Raw genomic sequence first — 17,856 nt, 5'->3', positions numbered from 1 at the left:
TGTCAGAAAGTTGATATCTTGTATCAGACACATACTCCGCAACTGTACAGATTTACGCAGAATGTGCAGAGTTCTGCCTCATATGTTTGGTGTGTTCCACGTAACATCAGTAACATTCTGGCACATTCCTGATAACTGAAGTCATGAAATAATGACAAACATGTGATTAAGACACCAAATCCGACAGAAAAGCCATACTAATGCAAAACCTATTATTGTGTCAACTATCTACGTTTGTAAGAGCAACATGTCAATACTGCCCTATGTGTCCCACTATCAGATAAGGCCTTGTCCAGAAATTTGCTCTAGGAGGTGGAGTGGTATGATCAGAAACAGATACATGTGTGAGGAAACAGCAATATTGACTGCAAGATAATGCAGAAGGTATGAAATGCGCTGCAGTAGGACGTTCAGTACTGTCCGCAGGTATGTGCTGACATGTCAAATGACACAGCAGTCTACATGAAGTACCTATAGGGCTGTCACCTTTACAAATGATGATAGTGGGACATACCCACAGCCATGCACACAGCACAAATAGACATACACACAGCAAAACTAGGCCATGATACATGAAGCCTCCGGCGTGTACGAGTACAATGAGAATACAGCAAGGATAGATGTCTGCCAAGATATACAGCAAACGCCTGTAAGGGCGTGTAACACTGCCCGTAACTCGGACGTTGCATGGACAATGTTGCGATTTGCAACATACCCCATTGTTATGTGAAAGCTATGCAAATATGCGATACATGAAACAGTCAGCTGTCCATGCAAGAGCAGAGTTATGGGCAGAAAATAGAGTATATATACACATATATATATATATATATATAGAGAGAAAGAGAGAGAGAGAGAGATACAGACATATACACACACACACACACACATGTGGCAGGGCTGGTAATCAAACGTACACATTACTACCCTATCACACTACAGCATGACGCATTTACAGAACATGCTACCGAGATTACTAAACACAGCAGACACACAGGCATTCTACTAGGTGCGTGTCAACATCCACAAAGACAAAGATGTCAGCAGGATATATCTGTGTTGCGAAGCGTCTAAAAGCATAACCTGAGTCCCCAGGTGGACAGGAGCATGCACACACACACACACACACACATCTGGCAGGCCTGGGAATCGAACTTACACTTAACTACCCTATCACACTACATCATGACGCATTTACAGAATGTGCTACTGAGATTACTGAACACAGCACACCCAGAGGCATACTTCTAGTTGGGTGACATCATCCACAAAGGCAAAGACGCCGATAGGGAATGCATGTGTTGTGAGGCAACTAAAAGCATTACTGTGTCCCCAGGCAGCTGGAAACACACACACACACACACTTGGAAGGGCCGGGAGTTGAACATACACCTAACTACTTTAACACACTACAGCATTACACATTTACAGAACGTGCTACCGAGATTACTGAACACAGCACTCCCAGAGGCATACTTCTAGGTGGGTGACATCATCCGTAAAGGCAAAGATGCCGATAGGGAATGTATGTGTTGTGAGGCATCTAAAAGCATTACTGTGTCCCCAGGCAGCTGGAAACACACACTTGGAAGGGCCGGGAGTTGAACATACACCTAACTACTTTTACACACTACAGCATTACGCATTTACAGAACGCGCTACTGAGATTACTGAACACAGCACTCCCAGAGGCATACTTCTAGGTGGGTGACATCATCCGTAAAGGCAAAGATGCCGATAGGGAATGTATGTGTTGTGAGGCATCTAAAAGCATTACTGTGTCCCCAGGCAGCTGGAAACACACACTTGGAAGGGCCGGGAGTTGAACATACACCTAACTACTTTTACACACTACAGCATTACGCATTTACAGAACGCGCTACTGAGATTACTGAACACAGCACTCCCAGAGGCATACTTCTAGGTGGGTGACATCATCCGCAAAGGCAAAGACGCCGATAGGGAATGTATGTGTTGTGAGGCATCTAAAAGCATTACTGTGTCCCCAGGCAGCTGGAAACACACACACACACACTCTTGGAAGGGCCGGGAGTTGAACATACACCTAACTACTTTAACACACTACAGCATTACGCATTTACAGAACGCGCTACCGAGATTACTGAATACAGCACTCCCAGAGGCATACTTCTAGGTGGGTGACATCATCCGCAAAGGCAAAGATGCCGATAGGGAATGTATGTGTTGTGAGGCATCTAAAAGCATTACTGTTTCCCCAGGCAGCTGGAAACACGGAAACACACACACACACACACTTGGAAGGGCCGGGAGTTGAACATACACCTAACTACTTTAACACACTACAGCATTACGCATTTACAGAACGCGCTACCTTGATTACTGAACACAGCACTCCCAGAGGCATACTTCTAGGTGGGTGACATCATCCGCAAAGGCAAAGATGCCGATAGGGAATGTATGTGTTGTGAGGCATCTAAAAGCATTACTGTGTCCCCAGGCAGCTGGAAACACACACACACACACACACACACACACACACACACACACACACACACACACACACACACACACACACACACACACACACACTTGGAAGGGCCGGAAGTTGAACATACACCTAACTACTTTAACAAACTACAGCATTACGCATTTACAGAACGCGCTACCAAGATTACTGAACACAGCACTCCCAGAGGCATACTTCTAGGTGGGTGACATCATCCGCAAAGGCAAAGACGCCGATAGGGAATGTATGTGTTGTGAGGCATCTAAAAGCATTACTGTGTCCCCAGGCAGCTGGAAACACACACACACACACACACACACACACACACACACACACACACACACACACACACACACACACACTTGGAAGGGCCGGGAGTTGAACATACACCTAACTACTTTAACACACTACAGCATTACGCATTTACAGAATGCGCTACTGAGATTACTGAACACAGCACTCCCAGAGGCATACTTCTAGGTGGGTGACATCATCCGCAAAGGCAAAGATGCTGATAGGGAATATTTAGAGAGTGAGCAGTCTGAAAGCATATTACTGTCCCAAGGTAGACGTACACAAACACGGCAGTGCTGTCATCGGGCCAACTAAATATCTACGGAGCACTACAACACTAAATAGATATGGGATGCGCCACAGACAGTACACCCTTCGAGAGAGCAACCAGTGTGTTCAATGTAGGCATCCATCGTGACATTGAAAATGGACATCGGTTGCCTGGATGAGCACCATGGCTATACAGGATGTCAATGGCCATGCCCACATGCTTAGTATCACACGTCTGTTTGGAATGTACTGTGTGTCCATCTACACAACGGCATACTGGGCATGCTCACACACTTAGCAGTTGCAAAGGGCCATCTTGCATGCACATGGAGTCTAATCACGGAAGGGCGCAGTGTGGAATGTACTGTGTGTCCAGCTACACAATGGCATACTGGGCATGCTCACACACTTAGCAGTTGCAAAGGGCCAACTTGCATGCACATGGAGTCTAATCACGGAAGGGCGCAGTGTGGAATGTACTGTGTGTCCATCTACACAACAGCATACTGGGCATGCTCACACACTTAGCAGTTGCAAAGGGCCATCTTGCATGCACACTGAGTCTAATCAAGGAAGGGCGCAGTGTGGAATGTACTGTGTGTCCATCTACACAATGGCGTACTGGGCATGCTCACACACTTAGCAGTTGTAAAGGGCCAACTTGCATGCACACGGAGTCTAATCACGGAAGGGCGCAGTGTGGAATGTACTGTGTGTCCATCTACACAACAGCATACTGGGCATGCTCACACACACTTAGCTGTTGCAAAGGGCCGTCTTGCATGCAGATGGAGTGTACACACAGAAGGGCACAGTGCAGAAGGGCACAGTACGGTATAACTGTCCTCACGCACAGGGCAGTCACACATGCAGTGACCTGTACACACACAGCTGCCATCACAGCTGTCACAGGTGTAGGTCACACACGTACACACTGCAGTGTACACTGTAGCTGTCAAGTCAGCACCATGTCATCGGTGCAGCACTACACAGCCTTACGGTCCCACAACACCATGTGACACATGACCACTGGGCTGTACAGCGGTGTACACCAGCTGTACAGAGTACACATGTACCAACAGGGATCCAACAGGTGTTATGCATTGCAATGATGCCAGTATACATGAACAGGTCGGCTCAACACATACCACAGCCCTGACACAGATGTGACACCTGACTGTTGCTGTACACCAATGAACACACGTGTGGATATGTCATACATGTGATTGTGTGGATGTGTGCATGGACTGCACACACAACACATACATACATAGCCTTTGATGTACCACATGCATAACACTGGCCTAATCAATGCTACACACACGAATAGAAGGTGGGCCCATGTCTGTTGAATGCTCACATTACAGGGGGTAGCAGTGTTGACCGGGACACATACCCTTGTACTGGTCGCCTGTGACACCCGTGATATCATACTGCAGTCCATGTGTTATGTATGTCAACACACATGTCCAACAATAGCAATGCATACAAACATGGCAACAGGAGACACATGTGACATCTGTACTGTGCATGCAGCAGCCATGCATGTGCAGTGGCTGATGTCCATAACATAGTTGCACCTACCTATGACATGCAGACGCAATGCAGACCCATCATTGACACCTGCATACGGTGACATACAAACAGCACGTATGGAGGGATGTGTGTACATAACATGGTGAACCACCTGTCTAGATGTATGTGTGCACGGGGTGGCTCACAGTTGTGTCACGCACCATCCTATCATGCCATGTGCAAACAGTACGCTATGTCGCTGTTACGTGATGGTGCTAACATAATGCATACACAGCGGTCAGGTGTTAAGAACTATATGTCACATGGCACCTGTAACACCTACAACCTCCCATGTGCATATAGCAGCACATCTTCCAGATGTAGCATTGGTACACATAATGCAATCAATACCGCTGCATGTCTATCAAACATGTCATCATATTGCAGGTGTATCATTCCCAGCACTGCCATGTGTGTCCGAATGTGTGACCAGGGATGCCACATATCGCAGGGAATATGTCCCAGTTGCTACACATCCCTGTACACCATTGTAGAGATCTGTAAATACGTCAGTGTGGGAAGCATGACGTCGGCTGGTGTGGTGCATCACACACATCGGCTGTCCGTATACACATGTGTGGTCACCACAGTGTGTGTGTGTCTGTATGTATGTCTGGTGCTTGGTGTGAGGGTGTATGCTAATATACGGTGGGAAATGATCACTAACCCCATGTGGTGACTAACCCGTAATGGTAATGCATTGCACAACCCTGTTGATGCCATAGGTCCCAGCCATACTGGCTACCTGTGCATGTCCCTTCTCTGTGACATGTCATGTGGGTGCATAGTACTGTGAGGGTGATGACCACACAGGCAAGGGTCCCCACCTGCACACTATGGGGTGTGCATTATAGTGGTGTACACCCTGTGAATGCGGCCATGTTCCCATACTGTTATAGGGTCCTACTGCTGCACAGTGTGGCCTCCAGCTACCAAGTGACACCTCACATCATCATTGGCCAGATCTCTGTGTACAACCCCTGCACCATGTCACCATACCTGTAATGTGTCCTGCTATGTATGTCACGTCTCTGTCCAGTGTAGCCTGTGGCACTGACCACATGCATTAGGTGCAGTATATGTGCGGACATCTGTGTCATGTTGGTGTGTCCAACAGTCAGGTTGAGGGTACATGTAGCATGCTGATATTGCCAGACGTGCCTGTGAGTAATTCACAGTTACAGGTGGGGGACTGCAAACACTGCTACCTGTAGGCACATGCAAGTACACCATAGGAGGGAACCAGGGTATCACAACCAACATGGTGCTACAGATGTAACCGAGAACCATACCGTGAACACATCACAATGCATGCTGCACCTGCACTACATGGTATGACTGGTGCATGTCGACAGTACACAACTTATGTCACATACACATCTCTCAGTATTCACACACAACCACTGCAACATACACATCCCTCACTATGCATACACAGGTAATACTACATACACCTCTCACTATGCTGTTCACCCTGTACATCAGAATATTTGTGCATAACCCTGCACCAATGGCATGGATGATAGGGATGCGGCACAGGCTTCATCATATGCACAGGGTGATATATTTGCCAGGGGCATAGGCTGCACCAATGGATAACATCATGTGTGTGTGTAAGGGCCGGTGAGTTGACTGGACATGTCTGTGCAGAATGCATGTGGATGTTGTGGAGCCCTACAGTTGTGTTTGCTGTGTGCGTGTATGTGTGTACACAGTTCTGCCATTTGTGATGCCTACATGGGGTATAATTGACAGCCCCAGATTGTACAGAGCAGGTTGTAGAGCTCACTGTGTCCATCCATGGCCATGTGACCTGTGCCTGCCTGGGGTTGCACGGGCACTACCAGGTGGAGGTACAGAGTGGCTACTGTCCGACGACACATGTCCGCTGGAACTGTGTCCCTGCTGAGACTGTCCAGGGCCACGTCCACGTGGCCTGCTGCATCCTGGTGTTGACAGCGCAGCACCAGCTGCACTGCTACTGCTACCGGCACTATGGGAGTGGGCATGTGAGGTGGCATGCTCACGTCGACCTACACTAGGTGGTGTTGCTGGCCTATGTCCATGTGGCCTACGCCTCACTCCTACCAGGTGTTCCAGCACAGACAGCTCCCGCTCACGGACTGCCATGCCTCGGTCAAGGATTCCGACCATTTCACCTAATCGCCTATCCAGAACATTAGCAATCTGCTGTTGAGCATTTGCCAATGCCTGGATGTTGTCATTTAGTGTATGGAAAGCAGCCCTCTGCAGCCTTTGCCCTTTCTGTTCTGCCGTTCAGCACGTGCCTGTGCCGCCATTACAGTCTGGAACATGTGTCTGGTGATACCAGCTGCTGCACTCTGTCCTGCAGGTGCATGTCTGCCAGAGGTCCTTCTACGAGCAGCACCGGTCACATGCCTGTGTGGCACATCTGCAGTCATTACACTGACACCATGGTGTGTAGACACACCTTCTGTAGCCACCACACGTTCCTGTTCCATGCTAACAGACGCTGACTGTCCTTCCTTTATGGCCACTGGTGATACGGTATGTGTTGGCAGCAGAACTGTGTGCGGGGAAGAGGGGGACATAGCTGGGATGGTAACCATTGGCACAGATACAGCCCCTGACAACCCTGCCTGTACCTCATGCATATGTTCATCACTGCTAGTATCTGTGGAGACACTAACATCAGATGGACTGCAGGAGGGTAACGCACCTACATCACCTGTGAAGGCAAAGAAATACTGTAAAGTACAATAGACACAGACACACACACACACACACACACACACACACACACACACACACACACACACACACACACACAGACACACACACAGACACACACAGAGACACACACACAGACACACACAAACACACAGACAGACACACAAGCACAGACACACACACACAAACACAGACACACACAGACACACCATGCATGTGATTTGTCAGATGGCATGCAGCATGCCTGCGATACAGCAGAGGGCATGCAGCTCAGACATTAATAGTGTTAGTAAGCATACCTCCCTGGGGTGCACACTACAGCAAGCAGGTGTCATATCAGTAGCCATGCAGTTCACATAATCATGGTAGTATGCATGCATCTCCGTGATACACCATGTGGCCCAGAACAGGATAACAGTACACATGGCTGACGTGACCTTGACATGTAATCTGCTGACATGTGCATTAACATGCATACATGTTTGACACAATGGTGTCCTGACACATGTACAGCATCGTAATGGGCTTCACATTGCAGTGTTGTGTGTATGCCCTACAGATAGAATGCATGTTTAGCAAATGTGCATGAGCATGGGAGGGTAGTGTGAGCCATCTACATTGCTATACAGTGTGAAGTACAGACACTGTGCCATTGCATGGCAACATGAGGCATCTATGTTGATGTAGAATGCATAATATGTACACATTGCATAGCCATAACTGCAACACAGTCATGATGTTCAACAGATCATATATGGTAGACTTCAGTGACACCTCCAGTAGCTGTGCACAGGCTTTTAGGTTGTCCAGTGGACCACATCAACTGTATAATCGGTCAACTAAGGCTATAATTGGACCATGTGTGGACAATGTGCAACAGGGTGTATACACATCCCAAGTATTGTGTGGCTACATGTCTCTGGCCATCCCCCATGGCCATGTGTGCACATGTGTTGGCCAATTGTGTGTGATGGGCATCTTTTCCACATGTCTGTGTTGTCCCATATGACATACACCCATAGATGTCAGATATGTCACACTCCACAGGGCTATGCAGACAATGGGTTGTATGTTTGGTATGTGGGGTGTAGGTCATGCGATAGTGTGACAATATTGCAGACAGAACACTACATGTCTGGGACATTTCAGGTGGCACATCACAATGTGTGCACCCAATGCAGGGGCATATGACACAATGGTGACACCTGTGGGCTGCCCATATCACAGCTCACTGTGTGGTACTGTGTGTACCACACATGTTGTTCCAATGCATACTACATATGCCTCCATTGTAGAACATCTCCACCATTGTATGCACAGCTGACCACACATGTCGCAATGACAAGTACTGTGGTTTCAAGTCGGTGTATCATTACGTTTGTATATATTGCACATGGGTGGCATGTGTGAATGAAGGGTGGTGCGACCTGCATATCGTGACTGGAACAAACATCAGGTGTGCAAGTGTTAACTGGCCACATGGCAAATAGATCTACACTGTAACATGCCTGATACTGATGACAGTCTCACCTGCAACAGACCCATGTCTGTGCGGCACGCCAGAGGTACCTGTATAGGGTGACACACCAGTATGAACATTATCCATGACTGTATGACAGCCACAGGTTGCACTGTGCATGTGAACACATTCACCTGTGTAATAGCATATAGTATGCACATGTGTGCATACACAACGTAGCATACTGTAGTATGCAGCATGTGTGTCCACATACCTGGCATATGTTGTTACTTTACATAATGTACAGTGACACATGCAACTACATGGGATATAATAGCCATGTGTGCAGTACTGACTTACCAGGCAACTCCAGGCTCATTGGTTGGGAGACACCCACCTCCACGATGGCAGCTAGTGTTTCTGTATGCTATTCCCTGGGTGCCCCCAGACTGGCCAGTAGCTCCTCGGTGTGTGTGAGTGGGGGCTGGGTTGGTGGCCCACCACCTGTTCCACCTTGTTCCCTGGCAATTGCAGTGGCACGCTGTTTTGCATGTCGTATCAGGTCCGTGCAGTGTCTGTGCACCTGCTGGTAGGTGCCGTTATGGCCACCCACATCGTTCACCCTCCTGCGTAGATCCTGCCACAGGTCATCCCGCTGCTGGGCATGCTGTGGCACATGGCTGAACAACAAGTCATAGTTGTCATGGAGCTGTGGGATGAGGACATCATCCTCCTGGCGGGTGTATGCTGGGAGGCATGTACGGGGCATTATCTGTAAGACATAATGATGGTGACAGGTCACAGTTTCAGAGATGTACAGAGATACTGCTGCACATACATGTCTATGACATCTACTACATCTGCACAGATATCTTTGCAAAGCATCATGACACTGACACGACTGATGTGTTTGTGTCACACATGTCACACCCATTATGCATTGGATATCATCACCATATATGTGTGTCACCTCATTACAGTGTTCATACTCCATGTAAATGCTGTCTTGCTGTGGGCATGTCTATTTGCCTGCACTTGTGTTCTTACCTATCTGCACATGCCTCGATGTGTCCACGGTACTACTGTTGACCTGGATGCTGTGTATATGTCACATATCAACACAGACACAGCCGTAATGGACTTGAGCAGTGACAATGCTCACATGCGCATGGACACCTGTACATGCATGTGTTTTGCCATATACATCTACACAGCACTGTACAACTGTTCAACAGCCTGCCAAGGATTGCCTGTATTGCACATATGATAGACATGGGACAATGGCTAGTCAGACGACATTCGCAGGGATGGTCATCAACCATAGCATGTGCGGGCACAGTTTCGAAGCTGTAACAGACAGCCATTGTGCCACCGCAAGGTGCATCAGTGCCACATTACTGATCCAGTCAGTTGATAGTACATCTACCATGCGGCCATCACACCATGTATGACTGGGATGACATGTGCAGCTTTGATGGACAGGGTTGCAGGGTATGGTGGGAGTATGTTACATATATGGCACAGGGATCTGACCAGCCTGTGGCGATCCTAGTATTAGGACGGTGGCTGTCCATGACATATGTCATATAGATCATGATATGGACATGTAGCATGTCCATCATCATGGTGTAGCAAATGTCCTCCTGCAAGGTAGACAGCATGCTGCATAGTGGAGGTGTGGATTGTGAAGGCTGATATCGCACATCCATGCATAGCCATTACCCTTTACAGGTGGTATGTGATCCAGTATTGGTCACCACAGTGCTGTATATGCCTGTCCAGTGATCTCTGTGCTCATGGATGGCACCCTGACATGACATGGGTACCTCATATGACTACCTAAGGGGCCTGGAGACGTCACCATGTCGGGGGGTGCACTGCACAGCACCATCCCTTACACAGTGTACATAATGTTGACCACAGCCTAGGTAGTAGTTTATGGGTACAGGGATGTTCACCTAGCAGTGACACTGCTGATATCATCCATCATACTGCGCACATATGTCACACACCTCACCCACACAGCCCATTCTGTATGTTGTTCACAACACTGACACAGCTATACTGATGGGTCATGGCCATTCACAGCCTTACATACACAGATGCCTAACATTTGTCTGTGTGGTATGGGCTACAATGAGGGTGGGGTACAACACATTAACCCTGTTCTACTGTAGCTGGCACTGATGTGCTGTGCACATGTCACTCTTGCACCTTTTGTAATTGTGAGTCTGTCAACAGGCCACTGGTGGAACACTCCTGTGACATGCAAAGGTATTTGTAATCAAATATCCGTGCTGTCTTGTACATCTGTACTGCTAACATCTACAGTGCTAATGGTTCATGGACATGCACACCATACTCAGTAGGGTTATAGTGCGGTGCCACCCTAAATGACTGTCATCACCACTTGTGGGTTGATATTATCCAACACCCTATCTGTATTGTATGGTCATGCTAGGCACTTGTTCAGAACTTGTGAGCATGTCATGAGCTACTGATTACTATAGCGCCCATTCCACATCATTTTCCACAGGTACACTGGCTGTCCTACACTTCCCAGCTTGCTTAAGGTACGACAGCTGTTGTACACATGTAACGCACATATCCTGTGGGACATGGTTGTATATACAGGCATGTCCAACTGTCACATACCAGTGCTACTGCCTGTCTATATGAGGGACATGTCGTACATGTGGCAATAGAGCAATTGTCTCATGTACACATTCAATGCTCACCTACCAACATACGGCACTACAGCCTGTGGGGGATGCACTTCTGCAGCCGTGCTGGGCCCATAGCTCTCAGGTGTACCTCATTACGAGGAACGTACCTCATTTGGGGTTCTAAAAGGTGCATGTTCCTCAAGGTTCCACATTGGAAGGGTCTGTCACACATTCATTGTTGTAAATAATTTACCTGCTAGCCATGGCTAAATAGATGGGAATCATATTAATTCATTGGAATATCTTTTTTATATGTAAGACCAGCCTATTTTAGCCATCATATGCCCTTCCTAGTTGATGCTGTTAGTAAGCCAGTTGTAGGTGTTCCACGTTTTGCCCATTTGTCACACAGTATGAGGGCTAATGTTCCTCAGTTTGGGGACAGGAGGCTGACAGCTATGGCTGGGGGTAATGCTGTCGCCAACCCTGACTGCACCTGACAGTCATTTGGGGATGTGTAACATTCGCAACACACCCCACCCATCACATAGTCTCACATGATCTACACCACTGGCCACACCTACGAGGACAACTTGTGCAGTACGTCTCCATACTCACTGTAGGCACCAGAGGTAGCCCCCATCATGGAAGACAACATCACCAGCTTAGAGCCCACAGACTCATGTGTGCCCATCACATACAGCCAATAATGAGTTATAACATTCACAACACACCAGTCATAGCTGACTCTGAAGGGAGTCACACTGCAGTTCCACACAGCAGGCTACACAAGGCATTAGTCGCTTACATCTTGCTGTCGGGTAACTGCTTCTGCAACATAACCTATGCAACCATGCCACACCTCACCAGGTATGATATGTCTGTCATTCGCCATGTTAGTGTGACTGCCCTGTGATGCCACTTCACAGACTACGTGTGCAGGGACATGCAATAGTTCACCAGTCTTATAGCCCTGAGGGTGTGGGCCTAGCCCTGGGGAGCATTTTGCATTCGTCCGGACACGATATCACTGTACAATGACCAACTGTGTCACTTCAACAGTTGCCTATGCTCCTATTGTCATTCCACAGGCATGTGGTATCTGTCCGCTATGACTGTCCTGGTCAAACACAATGCTGTGGCACAGATGACTTGCACCTGTCAGCCCTAGGAGTACAGCTCACATGTAAGGCTCTTGCTGCTTCTATACTGCCTGTCTTGCACAGTTTCCAATAACTGTCACCGGCAGGGCTGTAACTGGCAGGCACGACATGGGGTCATGTGACACAATGCTTGCATCTTCCTCTGTGGCCTTGCGCAGGCAAGGCACACCTTATAATGCACCACTCAAACATCTCTGCAGTGACTGGGACCTGCCTCTAGGCTCTGCAGAGCACACCTGCAATGACAGGTTATAGACAGATCATACCTTTCAGGCACATACCTGGACCGGCACACCCACAGCTGAGGGGTTCCCATATCCCACTATGTTTTGCACACATCCTGGCAAGTTGCTTAGCACAATGCATCAGAGGTGCTCCACGTGCAACTAACTGTGTCCGGGACCACTATACACATTGTAACAAGCGACAGAGTCAACATCATACCCCACGGGTAACATACCTACTATGTTGGTATAGTGGACAGTGGGCCTCAGACAGCTACTACTGATGTGTGACTGACACTACCCCACACTTCACTGGGATAGCCACTCATGTACCGACACATCCATGAGTCATACCCTCCACTCTGCTGGATCAGCCCATACACACCACCTCCAAGACCTACATTACCCTTGGCATGAACACTACCACCATGTGACTGGTGTTACACACCTGGGGTTATCCCTCATTGGTGGATTCGAACATATGCTAATTGACCTTGTTAGCCACATCCCGGCAACACACCCATCACAGCATACACAGTACATGTGTACTACAACACCTACTACAGACGTCTGCTGACAGCGGTTGTTAACATCATGACACCCGTGCAGATGGACAATGCACATACAAATGCTGACACATACCCCAGTGCACTTCATTAGCATGTACACAACTGCATGGATCATGCTATTCCACACAGAGCCATGATGGTACACACCAGATAACAGACGCCACTCTGGTGGTCATGTTACATGGACATATGATGTACAACAACAGGTGTAGGCTGTTGCACAGTGGTGTACATTCCCATGTGTGGGGTGGCTCACTGGTCAGCCGTGGTGGGGCCACAGGGTCCCCCATCACATACTCCAAGACTAGCTACATAAACATGACTGCCGCACATTCCGGGGTGTACCACCAGCCATTATGGTGGTATGTCAGTATTCGATGGCAACACCCACATCTGCTGTCACATACAACAGTCACTCAGGAATATTGCAGACCCAGGTGTTGTTGGCAACATGCTGGAGGATGGATTCAATGCTGACAGTACACCCTCTCACTCACTACAGGGCCGCAATCCATACATGAACATTACGGTGTCCCTGTGGTCACACCTACACAGTACTGACCTACACACTATATGTCCTGGGACACTGGCCCCATGTCACCTTCCAACATCCCAGGCTGTGATGTCCACCAACCTCTGAATTACATGTCTCCCCACTAGGCCACCATATTCAGTAATAGCCTTGTTTCAGACATTGTAGCCCCTGAATGGCACATAGCAGCATTTATCACACTACACACAGGTGGCACCACATTGCACGAGTGGGACTATAGTCCTACACACCTGACTGGACTGTTCTGCATGGCTATGGGGCACATCATCAAGGACGTCATTCACAGAGACATTGTTGGGCTCCCGTCCTTTGCTGCCACCTGGGTTGGGCTTGTTAAAGCCAGAGCATGGCCCCTACACATGGTGGACTCCTTTCATACAGTTACCAGGGCAGTTGCTGATGGTACGGGAGTCCACACATCCTACATTGTCCTCTCATTGCCTTTCAGCACCATTCCCCATTCTGGTATTGACAACATACACATCCACCTGCACATCGTACCCTGTGTCTCAGGATGTTATGCTATGTGGCTCATGGACAGGACACACATTGAGGCCAGCATATCATAGTACCTACTACATGTCAGATACATTTGGCATACCATGGTCCTCAGTCATAGGGCCCCTCATGTTCAGTATATGCTTCCCTGCGGAACAGGCTGGCACAGGGGACTTTCCCTGCCTAGCTTTCAAACCCCTACATACCAAGTGCCATGATTGCTCCACCAGCTGATACTGACTCCAACCATACGGGTGTCGCTGTGACAGATACATAATATGACTATCATGGCATCAAGCTGCATGACACAAGGTGCATGCACATCACCTTTGCATTACACCATTCACCCACTGACTATCACATGGATGGTAGTCCCCTACATACATATCACATTGTACATGTTTGCAGTACACACATATGTCGCACCCACTCCTGTGGTTACCGTATTGCCACTGTGGTGTAGATATCCTTCTACGTGGCCACACCTATCTGTACTGGGTGTGTAGCTGGTACATAGGCACCCATTGTACCTCTGAACTCAAGACATCTACACACATTCAAGGGTACACCACCCCATTTAGGGTGTACCTTACACAACAGATACAGCTTTACATGCCACAACATTAACACATCATGATGTTTACTGAGCTCCAACAGTTTAAATATGCGGCTGCACTATGGACACCACATCTGTACACATTTGCATACTACATACTCAGGGGTGACCTCTGCTGATCACACAGGGCCCATGTCCACAACATTATTGATGGATATACTCCTCATACGCGACATAAGCAGAGGCCACTGTGAGCAACATGCTCATGGATATGTGCACACGCCACAATGAGTGGGATGTGCTTCTGGGTTACATTCCCAAACCGGACACTCACCATGCTGTGGAACATAAGTCCTATGTACATCACACAGGGACACTCAGTAGCACTGTTTATGTGATACCTCCCTTGGTGGTTGGGAGACACATGTAGGCCTGGGATCACTGCAGTGGCTGTACTGTGCAGAGGTGCAGGTGACACCTGGCTCTGCTGTTCACAGGACACTACCCTGGAGAGGTGCCACTAGTGTGAACACTGTAGTTGTGCTTACACATGGACTTGCCAGACTGCATAGTACCCCACTATGCACCTGTGCAGCTATTACATGTCCTTTGTGCATGGTTACTTGGTAGCCCTTCCATTTAGATTAGCTATCATGCTATTACTATGTCCCATACCTACAGGCCATATGTATCCTGTTATTGTACATACCAATAGGCGATACCTGTGGTATGCATGATATGCCTGTTATGCTGTGTAGAATATCTGTCATATCTACCTATAATACTATACATTACACATATTTCACATAGTATCCCATAATGCAAAGCATACTTGCACAGCGGGACCACCTTACATATGTCATTAACGTTATATGCCCATACACATGCGTGCTGTGACAGTATATCAACATATACTATCCCCTGCTATGGCACGTCCTTGTTGGACATACCCTACCACTGATGGCGGGTTGTATGGCATTGTTCTGTTTAATGCCCTCATGTAGCATCCCTTGTGGTGTCTGTGCTGTGTACCTTGTGTCCCACTGCTGGACACAGTTTCTACAAGCGTTAGTATGCTCAGCAAGACATCATTACATAAATACCTTTCCCCACTTTATGCATTGCGGACACGTTTAATTAATGCAAACCAGGCTATACATACAGTAAAACTAATTAATACAGATCATGCTATACATAGCCTTACATATCGGGCATTCTACATACCTTGTTGTCATTATGCCATTTCGTTTCTATCTCTCTCACAGTGTTTCAACTGTTATTCTGTATGAGCATACGGTTTGAATGTCTGGCAAGTCATCCTTATATACGTCGATACCTGAAACATGTGGATTCATCCCGCCAATTGGTGTTCCTGAGTGACTAATTACTTGCATATCAGCTGTGCAGCTACTCCATTCATCAATTACACGGTGACAGTGGGGTATAATTGGATTCTCCACTTGGGCGTTGCCTATTTGCCCTACCTTCGGGGAGACGGTCTGTATTGTGTTTTGTTATGTGTAACTGCACCTGCTATGCATGGAGACAAGTATAGTTTGGATTCATGTCCCCAGTGGATTGTGTGTGACAGGTAGAGTATTTGGTTCAACATGTGGGTGTACCTGTCATCCCGACGTCTGATAACGGAGTATTGCAATCAAAACCTGTAACATGGCTGTTTGTTCCATTATACAACGCCTGCAATTTTGCATGACGCCTTTAATTGTGTCTCTCACACGGTATGTTGAGGGTTCTGCAGATGTAATTGACTGACTGGATGTTTGTGCTGCTATTACAGTTTGTATTGCTTTAGTTTCTAGTGTGGGGGATGTCGGTGGTTGTATGTAACATATAAGGTTTGTGGGCCTTGCATTTCTACATAATCCATATATATGTGTGTGGGCTCCGTCCCTAATTAGAGAGCTAACAGTTAGTAGACTTATGTTACGGGATTGTACGTTGGGCCATTGTTAATTGGTTTCTATATCATCTGCAGGTGAGCTTGCTACTTGTATACCTCCGTAATTGGAGCGATATATTAGAGGATATGTGTAAGTGACAGCTATCCCTTGTATTTCTGTCCCAGATATTTGCAGTCATTGTGGTTGTGTTGTTAAAAGAGCCTGTTTGCCATGGGTTGCCACATTTTCATATGGTCATTGTTGGACACTTGCGGGACACAAAGCGGTGTTTACAGGCCAACACGTAGCCATGGTCAGTACACAGGTAGCACATACTTTTATCCTCACTACATACCTATTGTTGTGTGACTTTGGCTACTTATCATATTGCATGTAACATTTAAGTTTCTTACATACAGGCATAACTATTAAATACGACTGTTACATTATATATGGGACATATTTATGTCCTACCATCTCTGACATTTGCCCTTTGTACTGTTTTATGTCAGAACACACCTGCCCAGGGTGGGGCTGTCCCTCCTACTGTGGGACAGGTAGTAACCGTATGCCTACGGCTAGCTATACCCACACCTACTGTACTGATCTGCCTCTGACTTGGCACTAACAAACACATGTTGCGGACACACACACACATTACAGTCACACAGAGATGCAGACGGCACCCTCAACACACATTTACACAGACTACGGCACTCACAGACACAGTTGAACACAGTACCTACGTGGACCACGACACCGGCAGTGGTGACTAACTGTCCCTTCATATCATCATACTATTACTCGCGGATGTACTGTTCCGGTACTGTGTTCTATCGGTCTTTCAGCCTCATGGTTACGCATGTCGGTATGTTACACATTCCATGGTTGGCGGTATCCTATTTATTTGTACCTCCAAGATGTTATG

The sequence above is a fragment of the Protopterus annectens genome, chromosome 5.part1 (assembly GCF_019279795.1).
Source record: "Protopterus annectens isolate FY-2018-M chromosome 5.part1, PAN1.0, whole genome shotgun sequence".
Lineage (NCBI taxonomy): Eukaryota > Metazoa > Chordata > Ceratodontiformes > Protopteridae > Protopterus > Protopterus annectens.
The sequence above is the reverse complement of the archived record's forward strand: the minus strand, read 5'-3'. Positions refer to the sequence as shown.